Below are 15,859 nucleotides of genomic sequence, written 5' to 3'. Positions count from 1 at the left end.
GAGTAATGTTATGTAGGTCCCTCTTTTGCTACCAAGTCAGCTCTGACCCGCTGAGTCAGGACCACTGAACATAGTAGTAATGGATACTTTAACTTCCGTAAGTTGTGAATTGGGAAGTTTAAGTGATGCTTAACTTCGTAAAGGCTTTATCATGCTCCCCAAACCGTTCTTGAACAATGTGTGCAGTGTGTCAGGGCACATTATCACACTGTCTCTCTCATTCTTCCCTTACTGCATCCTGTTGCCGTCTTTCCTCAAATGAGCGACACGCACACACCTGGACAACCACATTATGTAAAGGAAAATGTGATTCATCAGACCAGACCACGCTCTTCCAAAGCTCTTACGTGTGATGAGACCATACAGACGAGCCTTCACTCCTCATGCTCATAAGTGAGACACCCATGACCTTGTCACCGGTTCACTGGGTGTCCCTCCTTGAAGGACTTTCGGTAGATCCTGATGCCTCCCGGGAACATCTCACAAGACCTGCTGTTGTGCAGACACTCTGACCCCTGACCACTCTGTCGCCTGGACATCACAACCTGGCTCTTGCCTAATTTGTACACTTACACTTACTCCTGCTTCTAACACATTAACTGTGTCAGCTGACTTTTCTCTTGCTGCCTAATATACCCAACCTCCCGACAAATATCACTGTAGTTAGATGATGAATGTTGTTCACTTCACTTGTTACTTGGTTTAAGGTTAAGGCTGCTTGGTGTACTGAAGCATATTTTCCATACTCAAAACCAAAATCAAGTGCCTTTAAAGGATCCCTCTGGGGAACAAACCCTTTAAGATCCATTTTTTTGCGTTTTGTTTCATTCATTCGCCTCATTTAATTTTAGACCTGTCCTCGGATATGATTATCTTTCGACTGAGGACATCAAAGGCAGCTGAATTATTCATACATTAGTGCAGATTCACTTTTAATGGGAGTGTAAGTAAAGCACAGGAGTCTTTTATCATTTAGCAGCCATGGATTTCTGTCTAGTCCTAGTCCTATTCATCAACCTGCTCTTGAGCAAATACGATGGCAGTCTGAATAATAAATTTACTAAATATGACAGTTGCTATGCAAATCTGCTGGGAAGAATAAGCCATGTGGCTGCTGCTCTGTGGGCGCTGAACTTCTGCAGCACTTTGGCTGCCTCTGATGTTTTAATAATTCACACCAGTGAATTATTAGGGTCTGAAATGATTCAAACAGTAATACTGAATAATGTCCAGGCTCTCGAGTTAGATTCTTGTGCACACACACACACACACCGTTTTCCTGCTGGATATCAAGATATGCTCCCCTGCCTTCATGCATTCCCTCAGTCTGGTACACGAGGGGCTAAAAATAGACTGAGTGAAAGGTGGAGAGCCGACCACATACAGTTCATCCATTACAAAGAGAACAAAGAGAGACACAGAGAGGGAGAGGGGGAGAGAGAAAGCAAAAAGAAAGCAAAAGTAATGAAAATATGGTGAAAATAATGAGAAACAGAAAATAATGCAAAAGGTTGGGTGGCAGATTTGAGAGCATGTCTCCCAGTGCTCAGTATTACCCTCTAGCTCAGCCCCAATTACTGCTCCATCAACTGCCAATTACTGCCCCATCAACACAGAAACACAGCAGGCAAGTTTTTAGCCCTAATGCTCGACAGATATCTGGTTGGCCCCAATTGGGCAGACGTAGTTCCAGAATGGAGAGATGAAGCTCCATATTGGACAGATGTAGACCCGGGCTGGACGGTAGAGGTGTTATGCTGGAAATAGGCCACCAGAAGAAGGTCACCGGCCCAAAGCAGCTCCAGGATAAAAAGAGGAAACTCCAGACTGAAATTAGGAAACCCAAGGTTAAATAGAAGAAGCCCAGGAATAGACGATGTAAATCCTTGGCTGGACACTATGGATGTCAAGCTCACCAGGACCACAGAGATGTCCAAAAGAATCTCCATAATGGACAGCAAAAGGTTTAGGTTGGAAAGATGAAGCCCTTGGTTGGACAAACTCCCAGCTTGGTCATTGGATGTCCAAAGCTAACCAGGACCACAGGAATGGCCAAATGGGGAACATAAAATGCCCTTTGCTGACAGCCCCAAGCTTGATGGATGTAATGCGGCCCCATGACAACTGTGCCAACAGTAAGGACTCGGTTTGGCTGGTCAGTGATCTTTGAGATGATTAGTCTGATGGCACTAGTAGAGGAATTTGGAAATTTGAAAATATAAGCTTTGGAAGCTGATCTGTTTGAGGTGAGTTTATCAGGTGAAAGAACTGAAAGGCTAAAATTATCACTTTAGGTAAAGAAGAATTGTGAGAGCTGCATGTTAAGCTTGTTGAAAAGTGCACAGAGTGTGCTTTAGGATGAAAGATATTTATAGTGGAGTTTTCTTTGTGAAGAATAATAATAATAAAGATTAAAGCAGATTGTCATGTGCAGCTTTTCAGCTCTGTAGGAGAACTGTTAAGGTTTAAGCGCCTACACAATAATCGCAGATCTCTGATGATGAAGAACCACCTTGTGTGCTCGGTATGACTTGGAGAACTAGACAGAGGTTTAAGATCTCTAAACAGGTGACAGACGAGACTCTGTTGTGGTTGGCACAGAAAACTCTGGTTACTGGATCCTGCTGCAGTGCAAGTGTGAAGTCACAGTTTACAAGCAGGAGACTAACAGGACAGGCTTTGTGTGAAATGTTTGTTGCTCTTCCCAGCATGGGGTAAAATGTGAGAAGTCCATCTTCCACATCTGGACATGGCATGGCCTGGAAAGTGTGCAGTGTGTGTGTGTCTCAAAGATAAACCCGAAAAAGTTTAATCTTGGCATCACTTCTGCCCTTTATATCTTGTTGACATTTAACAGCATGTCTCATGGGTTTAATGTTCCAGCATCAAGCTAAAATGTCTCGTGCCTCCTGCACCGCAAAAAAAGTTGTTGTGATGTAAAACAGGTGAATTGTTGAGGCGTTTCTGCTCCATCTGTAATGTACAGTACTGCATTTAGCTTTACAGCCAGATGTAATTTAATGAGATTTCCACTGCATAGGTAATGGAAGGGGAAAAAAGCAGTACAAGCAAAGAAACAGTGCATTTGAACTGTGAAGTGTAAAAGTGATTATATTCATTTAGAACATTAAATAAAATGGGGTAATATTATGATATAATATCAATATTGTAATTAATGGTGTTGCAATACATTGAGATAGTGTGGATATTATGGTTTTCTTTTTTTTATGTTCGTTTAATAATTACAAATTGTTGCAGATTTGATAAAATAATTATGTAAATCTTCGATACCATTAAATAAAGCATTGAGCTGTCTTAGTATTTTATACAACTTTTTCCTCCCTAAAATCTTAGCATACCTACAAACCTATGAATTGTTAATATATAAGCAGGTTTTTGTAGTTCGCAGTAAATTTAATGGGTTGCAGCGACAAGACACGATCTAAAGCAAGTCTCCATGTCAAATATTTTCAAAATTATCAAACAATAAGGAATAGAAAAACATACTTATGTAAAATTTTTATAACAGCAGTGTAGCCACAAGCAGTTCACATTAAAAATCTAAATCTGAGAAATTCCCAAAAGCCTGCAATTTATTACAGATTATATACACATAAGTCCTATTCACACGGGATTAGTATTACCTGGGGACCTTATGTGATTAGGACATAATATAAGATAATCTAAGCCTGCAATTTTACTCGAATTTACTGACTTATCTCCTTATTAAATATTATACTGGATTTATTTGTAACACATTAACCTTAAATTACAATGTGAATTATTTTCTATCAGTTATTGTTTGGAAATGTCTCGTCATTATAGGTCTAGTTTTATGATATAAGAGTGTTCCATACTGCATGCGGTTATACATCTCATTCATGTCTAACTACTTATACTTTTTGCTTTCGCTCTTCAGATTTTTTTACCTTTGTCTTTATGCACATTGTATTGTTGTATGATGTATAGCGATGTGACCCAGCACCCAAAATACTTTCAAAGCACTCCAACGCAGCCTCCATTTTTCGCAGAAGATGGATAAAATGGCCCACAGAAAACAATAACCTTAAAAAAAATATATAATTACCCAGCCAAATCACAGACATGTAAATTTGCACGGGACTGATATCACCTCAGCAAAATATGGTAGGTCACTTATGGGGGAAATGTTTACTTTACAAATGGCAGACATGGCCGATTCGCACAGGATTAAGATCACAGACAACCTAAATACTACATTTGAATACCAAATTGTACAATCATTTGTCACAGATCGTAGCTTAAATTGCAATATGCCAAAATAATTGCAATGTGATTTTTCTGATCAAATTACACAGCACTGGCTGCAAATCCCAGGTTTATATTTATTATTACTTTAAAGTTAACATTGAAGTTCGTTCACAAGGACTTGTATCGTCAAGTTTTCCGACATTATCAGGACAAGAAGTAATGCCTTTTGAGTTATTTATTTAAAGGAACAAACAAAGCTGTTTTTTTCTGGCATATTAACTTCAAGACAGAGGTAAAAAGAGATGCTGATGATGAAACAGTTGTTTATAATGTTTATCTCACAGATGATACACAACATTATATGATTTTGTTTTAAGTTTTAGAAAAATGTACTGCTGTTGTATAAGAAGACAAACTTCTGGAGATATTTTAGGAAAATTATTAACTTATACTACTATTACAGGGTATTAGCATTAACCCCTGCTTTATCGCTCCATCCCATTGTTGATTATTCTATAACAACAGTAAAAAAAAAATATATATATATATATATTTTTTTTTTATTGTATAGTTAGGTGACAGAAAAGAGCGAGTACAAGTTTTTCACTGATAAGACAACAGGTCAGTTGTTCCCCTATGACTAAAACACTATTTTCATGAAGTTTCTACGGCAACAGGTGCAAATAAACCAACGGAATAAAAATGTGGAAAAGGTGAAGCTGCTCTGAGAATATAAATCAAACTTATCGTCACCCAAAGCCCTCAGTGTCGGGACGCTTCCTGTATTTATGCCCAGAGCTCTGATTAAAATCAACACTGGGTATTAACTCCGCCATTAGGGCGCGGGGGTGAGGAGAAAGCTGTCACCAGAAACGGTGGAAATTCTATACGTCTGAGCAAAATGTTTACTGTAGAAATAAACCTGGGCTACGGTTTCATCTTTCACTCCGAGAAGTTTAACGAGCTGCTCATAAAAATCATCTCAAAATAGAAATGTGGCTAATTCAATGGTTCCATTGAACTGAACACAATAGTGAGTTAGAGAGCGCGAGCATTGTTTGTGGCGCGTCGGGAAATAAATCATCGTTCTTACAAGGCTCCAGCGGTGTGTTTACACACACACGCACACATATTCATGTAATGATGATGGATAATAAATCACACAACGCTCCTGTGTTCCGTCTTACATGCGATGTGTATTATTCATGTCTGTATGCTGCAAACATGCAAAGCATCGATATGAGATTATAGCACATTCAAAGAACGCAATCCATTACACACTCGATACACGTTTTCCAAACGACATTTAGATTAACTGCTTTTACTTTTGGCCCATTTCACTCCAGTAACCCTGCGGAACAACAATGCAAAATCCCGGGATGAACAAAAGAAGAAGAAAGCTGACCAGAAACAGAAGCTATATGGAATAGGACACAATTTGAGAAAAAAATTAATAGATAAAATCCAGAATAAAAAAGAGAAGCCCTTGGCTGGACAAAAAAAAACTTAATTCTGGAAAGAAGTAGTCCCAAAATTCACAAAAGTAGCCTGAGAACAATGAATAAATAAATAAAAAAAAATTTTAAAAAGCTAGATGGTGAAGGTGCAAGTTTTGGTGACAAAAAAACAGGTTGAACTGAAGAAGTCTAGGTTGGAACAGAAGGCTGATTCAGGATGTTAGCAGCAAATTCTGTGGGGCCTCCATTGATTGATCGTCCGTGGAATGCTCTGGAAAAGCCCAATCGGATTGAGATCTGGTGAAGCTGGAGGCTAAATCAACACCCTAGGACTCTCTGCCTCCTGAGCCGCATATGTGTCAGGCTGAGATGCGCTGGATGTTCTGATACCTTTCTATTAAAGCCAGCAATTTGTGAAGTCTTGGTTGCCGGTGATCCTGCTTTCATTCACTGGTACTGTATACAAGTGAAAAGCGATGTTAATCGATGTAGAATAAGATTACATTATCTTTTTGTTTGGGTTTATTTGTTATTGATGATTCTTGTTGTAATATATGAATGTATGTTTTTGTTATTCTCGTGCAATCCAATTCCTTCCTGCTTAGTGATATCACACCATCTTTAGCGCACAGAACTCCGTTTTGAGGTCAGTCGGTAAAGAGGACACGTCTGTAACTTCCCGAGAGGGGAAAAAAAAGAAAAAGACACTCGATCTGAGATCCAGTTTACAGCCTGACCCATCATGTCTTCATTACACATTCAGTCCTCATTAGACGCTTTTAGACCCGGAGTTTAAAAAAAATAAAATAAAATAAAAAACTCAGGCAGCAGACTAGGATAGCTGTGAACTGTAATGAGAGAACGTGGGATAAACGACTGAGAAACACAGCACTGAGGTGAAGGGGGGAAAGGTTATAAAAGGGAAACAGTACACAGGACAACCCCAACATTCAGAAGCTGTTCAGATTTAGGGATTAAATGTTGAGACAAACAGTGTCATCAATTTTATGTAAGGAGATGGGACAAACAGAATTTTGCTGGAAAAAAAATAGACTAAACTGTTTTAGCATTTTAGTAAAACAAAATGTAAATACTGCATGTTTTTAAATAATGTTTCAATGTTTTTTTAGACATAATGAAGTTAAAGCAAATTATTACTAATAAGCAACTAAAATTGATGATTTCTAGCTTTTCTGTATTTGCTTTAATGTATTTAATAGTTACAATCCATTAGCATTGACCCACTTATTTAGGGCACAAACATGATAAAAGACATTCACGAAGGCATGATGATATATATTTATTAATTCATTTATTCACGTCATTGTTGTCTTTGGTTTAAAGTTATATCATTTTATGTGAGATTACTGTAAAGTGGCATTTTGTTGTTGTGTGAGCTAAAAGACTGTAAGGCCTGGTTTCAGTACAGCGAGTACCTGTACTGACAGTGTACAGGATCAGATACCATCACATGGAAACTGAGGCTAGAAGAGACACTGCAGAGATCACGAAACAGAAGAGGTTTGAGTTACTAAAGCGCCACATGAGAAGCGTCTAAGATGAAATCAGACTGACTGAACACGTTCCTCTCCTGTCTGTATTCAGTCAGAAAGATTCTCCAATGTAAGCATTAATAAGATTAATAAGTTATCCATATTTATTCGTATATATTTTCATACTATTGCACTTCCTGTAAATTCAACCATATATAGTTTCTGTATATCTTCATCCCATATACTTATATTTAGACATATCTGTATATCTACACTTATTCAGTCAATTAATTTATCCATCTCCGCTCACTTTACACTGTATATTCATTTAAATATATACATCCTGTATATTCTTCTGTAAAGCCAATTCATACATAGTCTTTATTTTTATTATTTATGTATAGTATATATAGATCTGTATATATGTTTATACCCCACTGCTAACTTATATTTCTGGTTAAATGCTAACTGCATTTTGTTGCCTTGTAACTATGTGCCATGACAATAAAGTTGAATCTAATCTAATCTAATAAGAATAATAATAATAATAATAATAAATAAAGATTCTTTAAAGTCAAGTTATTTAGCCAAGACTGGGGTTTGTAGTTTAAAGCTTTTAGAGTAATGGTGCTAATAACTATGCAAAATAACCTAATAAATATTTCGGCAGATTATTTAAATTCCTGCTTTAATTAATATCATAAATCTACCTAATGTGACGTTAAGTTAATGATTCCTAACCCAACCTTAGCAAGCCTTTATTATTAATATTTTTTTCTACAGAGGTGTGTGAGATTATATAACATGATGTTGAAAGTGCAATACATTAACATACTATTTTATTTAATTATGATTATTTTAATTATTATTATTATGATTATTTTGAATATTATTATATTTTAATAACTATGTTGTGTCATTGAGTACTAAGTAACAACAACATAACATTCATTTTATTTTAATCTTATTTTACTTTATACAAACTTACTTTTTTTGTTTAAATATTTTACTTATTTTTTATTACTTATTTGTACTAATTTCTAAATATTTAATTATTTCTTTGTGAAAGCTACATTAAAAAAACTCTCTAAAGTTTTAAATTGGCACAACATATTTATAGTAAAAGTAAAAACATTTAAATGTATTTAAAATATTTAAAATAATTTTTTTATACATTTTGTAAATAATATTGTCCATTTCAACGATCAATATTTTTCAATCCTAATCATTTTAAACTTTAACTAAAAATTAAATAATTTAGAATTTAAATGTAGTAAGATGAAAGGATAAAGTAAAAAATTCTAATTATCAATATATTTTTGAAATATTTGTACTTTTTAAAAAAATGTTAATGCTTTTGGATAAAATACAAATATAATGTATTTTACAAATAATTGAGAGGGGGGCGCTATAGAGCCTATTATGGAGTAGGACGTGTTTTGTCGGGCTCTCGCTGAACAATAACATTTAATATGTTAAAATCCTTTTTTTAATTTCTAGTTTATTTCATTAATTGGTCAGTAATACGTAGTCATAACTTCGTGACAAATTTAGTAGTTTTTTTTCGGTGTCGGCTATGGCTGCGAACTTAAGAAAATACAAATTCAGCGGATCATCGAGCACTAGGCCCAGCACACCCTCGGCCCTCAGCCCCGTTAGTGAGCCGAGTTCAAGCCGCGCCGCTACTTCATCCTCCTCAAAATTGGAAAAAATGGATGTCGAAGACCTCAAATCTCAAATTCTTATGTCACTCAAGAATGACATTATAACTGTTATTAAGGAAGAATTGAGAAGTGCACTGACCGAAGAACTGAACTCCATTAAGGGTGAGTTACAGACGCTCAAGGCCGAAATCACCAATTGCGTTGCGACAACCCGCGCGGAGATGGACCAGATTAAGTCTTCTGTGAGGGACATGGAGGGCAGACTGTCCACATGGTCGGATGAAGTGGTCTCAATGCAAACTACTATAACGAGCCTGCAGGCAGAAATGACCGAACTGAAAGCCAGGTATGATGACATGGAAGGGAAAATGCGGAGATGTAACATTCGAATCCTAGGCGTTCCGGAAGAACCGGGGTCAAGCTCCACCGCGTCTGTCTCTAAAGTACTGACCGAAGTTCTGCAGATGGACAAGGACCTCCTTATTGACCATTCGTATAGAAGTTCTGGGCCCAAGAAGCAAGGAGGGAAACCGCGCACCATTGTGGCCAAATTACACTACCATCAGGACTGTATGGAGGTACTGCGCCGTGCCCGGTCCCGAGGTCCACTTCGCTTTAACGGGGAGCAAATATCTATATTTCCCGATTACACTCCGAGTGTGGCCAAGGCTCGTGCGGCATTTACTGAGGTTAGAAAGCTCTTACGAGGACAGGACGGTGTGCGCTTCGGCATTTTGTATCCTGCACGACTCCGTATCACCTATAAGGGTGAGGACAAGATGTTCACTGATCCGGATAAAGCCATGCACTATGTTAAGCACAGTGTTATTACTTTTGCAGAAGCCAGTCCTTAACTCCTGAAGGACGTTCATATTTCATATCGCTGGCACATGGACGGTAAACACAGTACTGACCGGGGTAAACTACAGTGTTATATTACAAGTTAGTGTAATTACGTTGAAGTGTCCGTTTTAGTTTCAGTACAAAGTATTTGTAATTAACGCTTTATAATCATAATAAGGATGATGTTGACTAGTTAATGTTTAGACTTGTTCATATATTTTATTGTTACAAGCTTATAAGATGGTTTAGTGAGAGCCTGATTTTGGCTCAGTAGGATCCAGATAAGCACAGTGTGTGGATTTGTTGTTGTGGGTTGGGTTAATCACCTGGGTTTAATGGGTGATTGGGTTAGGGTTCAGGCCAGTCAGCAGTACTTTTTAAAAAAAATCTCTTTCTCTCTCTCTTTTTTTCTTTCTTTCTTTCTTTTTTTCCTGGCTCTATTCTATTTTGTGCAAATCTGCAGCTTCACTATTGCTATTAACTTTTCAAAAACAGGTGTTTCTTTTAGATAGACTAATGGATGTTTGATCAATTTTGTTAGTTGGAATGTTAAATCCCTTAACCATCCTGTAAAGAGAAAAAAGTCCTCATTCATTTGCAACACCTCAAAGCTGATATTGCTTTTCTTCAAGAGACCCATTTACGCACATGTGACCAACCTAAATTAAGGGAGGGGTGGATAGGAACAAGTATATCACTCCAACTTCCGCTCAAAGGCGAGGGGGGCTGCTATCCTGATTAATAAAAACTTACCATTTGTAGCAACTACTGTAGATGCAGATACTGCTGGCCGCTATATTATTGTAGTTGGGCAAGTATACGGGCTCCCACTTATTCTAGCCAATGTGTATGCACCCAATTGGGATGATGAAGGTTTTTTTGTTAACTTTCTGTCTCGGATCCCAAATATGACAACCCACCACCTTATCATAGGAGGTGATATAAACTGCGTTCTTTCCACTGTGTTAGATCGCAGTTCCCCCAAAAAACGCCCAAATCAAAATCAGCAAAAGTGATACAAAGTTTCCTGGAGGCTTATGGATTGGCAGATGTTTGGCGTTTTCGAAATCCTACTACAAGAAAATACTCATTTTATTCTCCAGTACATTATACTTTTTCACGCATAGATTATTTTCTTGTAGATAAAAGGCTTCTGCCTCTTGTAACAGATTCGGATTATAAAGCCATAGTGATATCACACCACTCTACTGACTCTGTCAATCCATATCCCCAGTGCAAGACCTAACTATCGTCCTTGGAGATTTAACTCCTCACTTCTCTCAGATGAGAAGTTTGTGATCTTTATGAGTTCAGAGATAGAGTTTTTTTTAAATGTCAATCAAACTCCAGGTATGTCATCTTTGGGAATCCTTAAAGACATATCTAAGTTGGCAGATTATTTCTTTTTGTGCAAAACAAAATAAGGAGACCAGGGAACAATTTACAAAATAAGCAGATAAGATAAAGGAATTGGATTTAATATGCAGTGTATCACCCACACCAACCATACTTAAACAACGCTTATTATTAAAAGTGGAATATAATTTAGTTTCGACAAAACAAGCAGAATATCTGGTTTTAAAATCACGCTCCTCATTTTATGAGCACGGGGAAAAAACGGGCAGCGCTCGGCTAAACAAGCTATACCCGAAATTAAAAATGATCATGGTATCAAGTGTACTGATAATTTAACTATCAATAGCTGTTTCCTACACTATTATAAACTACTATATACTGCTCCTTCAGCTGTTGACACCTCGACATTAGAGGCCTTTTTTCAAAATTTAGGTATTCCTACAATTAGTGCAGATACAGCATTACAATTAGATGAGTCTATATCTGATACAGAAATAGCCCTAGCAATCCAAAGTATGCAATCTGGTAAATCACCTGGACCAGACGGATATCCTTCAGAATTTTTTAAAACCTTTTCCAATCAGCTCTCTCCTCTGTTGGCGTCAGTTTTCCGAGAAAGCTTTTCTTCTGGTTCATTACCTCCAACTATGCGGCAAGCAGTTATATCCTTAATTTTAAAGAAAGATAAGAATCCTCTTGACTGTAGTTCATATCGTCCAATTTCATTGTTGAATACAGATACGAAAATCTTAGCAAAAGTTTTGGCCCACCGTCTGGAGAAAGTTATGCATTGTGTTATTTCACCTGATCAAACAGGCTTCATAAAAAACAGATATTCTTTTTTTAATATTAGGCGCCTGTTCAATGTTATCTATAACCCATCTCTATCTGACACTTTGGAAACAATTATTTCCCTAGACGCGGAAAAAGCATTTGATCGAGTGAATTGGGATTTTCTTTTTTACACTCTTGGTAAATTTGGTTTCGGCCCTAAATTTATATCATGGATAAAAGTGCTATACTCATCCCCACTGGCTGCCGTTCGGACAAATAACAACTTATCCCCTTTCTTTGAGCTTCAGCGTGGTACTAGACAGGGGTGTCCTTTGTCACCTCTTCTCTTTGCTGTGGCTATTGAACCATTGGCTATCGCATTAAGGGAAAATGCCAATATTAAAGGTATTTCTCGTGGGGGAGTGGAACACAAAGTTTCCCTGTATGCTGACGATATGCTGCTTTTCATATCTGATCCTCCCCATAGCCTACCAAAACTCGTGGATTTACTGAAAGACTTTGGTGAAATATCTGGCTACAAGGTTAATCTACAAAAAAGTGAAATGATGCCAATTAAAAACAATATAGCACAGTTTCCTGATTCAACCCCCTTTAAGATTAGTCCCAGAAAAATCAAATATCTAGGAGTTTGGGTAACACACAATCATGCAGATCTATACAAGGCGAATTATCAGGTTCTACTTTCCAAAACAAAATTAGACCTTGAAAGATGGGACTTGCTACCTCTCTCTTTGGGCGGAAGAATAAACACAATTAAAATGAATCTGTTTCCAAAATTCCTGTACCTATTTCAGTGTCTTCCAATCTTTTTAACAAAGTCTTTTTTCAATAACTTAAGTAGTCAGATTTCTACTTTTATTTGGAATAAAAAACAACCACGTATTAAACAAAGTATCCTACAGAGGCCCCGTAAATCGGGAGGAATGGCACTTCCAAACTTTCTTTATTATTACTGGGCTGCTAATGTAAGGGCAATGTTATTCTGGGCGCAGTATGCAGTCAACCCTCCCGTCTGGGTGGCTATAGAGGAAGCATCCATGGGATCAATATCTCTCTCATCATTATTATGTGCTAAATTGCCACAAAAACAACCCACATCTTCTTTTACCTCAAACCCACTAGTTATACACTCAGTTAAAATTTGGAATCAGTTTCGGCGTCATTTTAAGCTTACTGATCTGTCCTTGATAGCACCATTAAATGGACATTGTATGTTTGCTCCGTCTTACACGGATAATACTTTTGGGGTTTGGTTTAAGTGTGGTATTGTGTCATTATACGATCTTTACATTGACAACATCTTTGGCTCATTTGAACAACTTGTACAAAAGTTTAACATTCCCAGGACACATTTTTATAGATATCTACAGCTGAGGAATTTCATTTCCTGTAACTCTGACTCCTTCCCTTTGTCTCCTTCTCCATCCCTTTTAGATTCTGTTTATAGCTGTAAACCAGATGCCAAACAGATGATTAGTGCTGTATACAAGTTATTAAACACAAGTAACTCAGCCACATTAGATACACTTAAAAGCAAATGGGAAAATGATATAAAAGAACAAATTTCAGATAAACTGTGGCAAAAGATAATACATAGAATTTACTCATCATCAGTTTGCCTCAAACATACAGTCATTCAGTTTAAAATTGTTCACCGGCTTCACTGGTCCAAGGTAAAACTGGCAAGGATTAAAGAGGCCTTTGATCCCACATGTGACCGATGTAAGCAGGAACCAGCTACGCTACTACATATGTTCTGGACATGCCCAAAGCTATACAATTTTTGGAGTTTTATTTTTGATACCTTGTCAAAAATTTGCCAAATACCATTAAAACCATCCCCATTTATTGCACTTTTTGGTGTTGACTCAAGTGGTGTCCGCTTGAGTGACGCCAAGGCCAATATGATTGCCTTTAGCTCCTTTCTCGCTAGGAGACTGATCCTGTTTAGATGGAAGGAGTCGTCGCCACCAGTGGGTACTCACTGGATTAAAGAGGTCTTGTATTTTCTTCATCTAAAAAAGATTCGCTATTCTATAAAGGGATCCACTCAGAAATTTTATGATACCTGGCAACCATTTATAAGCCATTTTGAAAATATAGATGCAAATCAATTAGATCTGTAATAAAATATTGCTTTTTTAGTCTTTGTTTCTAATACTTTCCTTCTCTTTCATTTCTGTTTGATGTGCAATTTATTTCATTTTTTTTTTCCCTTTTTTCTGCTGGCTGGCTTTTTTTTTTTTTTTTGTGGGGTGGGGGGTGGGGTACAGTTAGAAAAAAAAATAGTGTACAATGTATGTATGTATATGTAACTTGTTAATATTCTCAATAAAAAAGACTTTGATCAAAAAAAAAAAAAACAAATAATTGAAATAATATACTCATAATACTTAGTCAAAATCATTAAAATATGTATTTTGTTCATTTTATTCTATGATGGTTCTTTGTTTTTTTAAGCTTTAACAAAAAAAAACTTTGAAATGGGAAAAAAGTTTGATCTTTGATTAGGTTCAATAATTTTGCTCTGGTTTCCCTAACAAAACATTTTTGGGAAATAAAATCTGTTTCCAATTATATTATTATTTGGGATTTATCAAAAAACAAAAATTAAACAAAATTAAAGAAATGTAAAAGTGTTTTTTTTATTTATTTTAATTTCCTCATGCGGAGAGGCTTTAGTGCAGGAGTAAATTAAAGTGCTGTTAGCGTGTGGTGTAAAGTGCCTCAGCCGGCTCTTGTCTCCCACCGTGATCAATACTTTCCCTCCCACTGATGGTAAAGTAAACGTTCATACACAGTCCCTATTTCTCAAGAAAGACAAAACGAAATCTACAAAAAGGAAAACGAACATCTACACAACATGAGGAATCAAAAAGCAATAGTAAGTACTTATCTGTTAATGAAGATAAATAAATTAATTCATATTAATGTTTTTTATACAAACTGGTAAGGAGACAGGTGTACTGGAGAACTACAAGTTACACAATATACTAAACAGAACTGTACAGAACAAATGAAAAAAGTACAATAGGACTGAACAGAATTAGACAAAAAAATTATTGAATAAAATAGGACAAAAGTAAACAGAATAAAAACTAAATAAAACAAAACAAGAGAAAAATAAATAAAATAATAAGGAATTTAAACAAAACAGCAAAAGGACAAAATAGAAAAAGTAAAAAAAGTGGAATAGAATAAATCAGACCAGAATGGAAAAATGTAATATTCCCTAATATACACTGCTTGGTTTAAAATAAGCCCCGAAAAAAAACTGAAAAGATGCTGAAGCTCAACTTTGTGGGAAAAATGTGGACATGAATAAGGAGATCACCTACATGCTTGGTTAAGTTGCATGGTAACATTTCTTTCTTTTTTTAATCCACAGTAAAAATCAAAGCTATGCTTAATAGTGAAAGTGAGAGCACTACCACACACACACACAGGTTTCAGTCTGCAAGAGAGCATAAAGATTGCCTTTTGGAGTGAATGAAAAAGGTCATGTGACCTGATGAGTCCAGATTGAGCCTATTCCAGAGTGATGGGCGTGTCAGGGTAAGAAGGGAAGGACATGAAGCGATGCTCCCATCATGCATAGTGTCCACTGTACAAGCCTCTGGAGACAGTGTTATGATCTGGGGTTGATCAGTTACTCAGGTCTAGACTCAGTAACGTTATGGGGCAATAAGATGAAGTCAGCTGAAGACCTGAATGTACTCAATCACCAGTTTATCACATCTATGGAGTTTCTCTTCCTTGATAACATGTGCCATATTCCAGGACTCAGAGTGGAAGAAAGTGATTCTGGGAAAACAATTGTGTTTTTTGTTCTATAATCAAAGTTTAAAGTGATTGTGTTTGAGTAGTTTTTGGCCAGGCAGTGTAACAGAATAGAGTAGACACACAAAATATAACAGAAATTGAATTAAATGGATTAACTTTAAATCAAATAAAGTAGAACAGGATCAACCAGAGAGATAAACAGAATAGAGATGAAGAGAGTGTAAGGACAAGAAAACAG

At 36.7% G+C, this 15,859-nt stretch overlaps 1 protein-coding gene across 4 annotated transcripts in view; it reads right to left on the bottom strand.

The window, feature by feature from the left end:
- Positions 1–15,859, bottom strand: part of LOC128545637 (rab GTPase-activating protein 1) — a 96,426-nt gene that overhangs the window by 40,365 nt on the left and 40,202 nt on the right. The gene's annotated exons all lie outside the window — the stretch shown is intronic.

This window comes from Clarias gariepinus, chromosome 17, assembly GCF_024256425.1.
Source record: "Clarias gariepinus isolate MV-2021 ecotype Netherlands chromosome 17, CGAR_prim_01v2, whole genome shotgun sequence".
In the NCBI taxonomy this organism is placed as follows: Eukaryota; Metazoa; Chordata; class Actinopteri; order Siluriformes; family Clariidae; genus Clarias; species Clarias gariepinus.
Note: the sequence above shows the minus strand (reverse complement) of the source record. Positions and strands in the feature narration are given on the sequence as shown.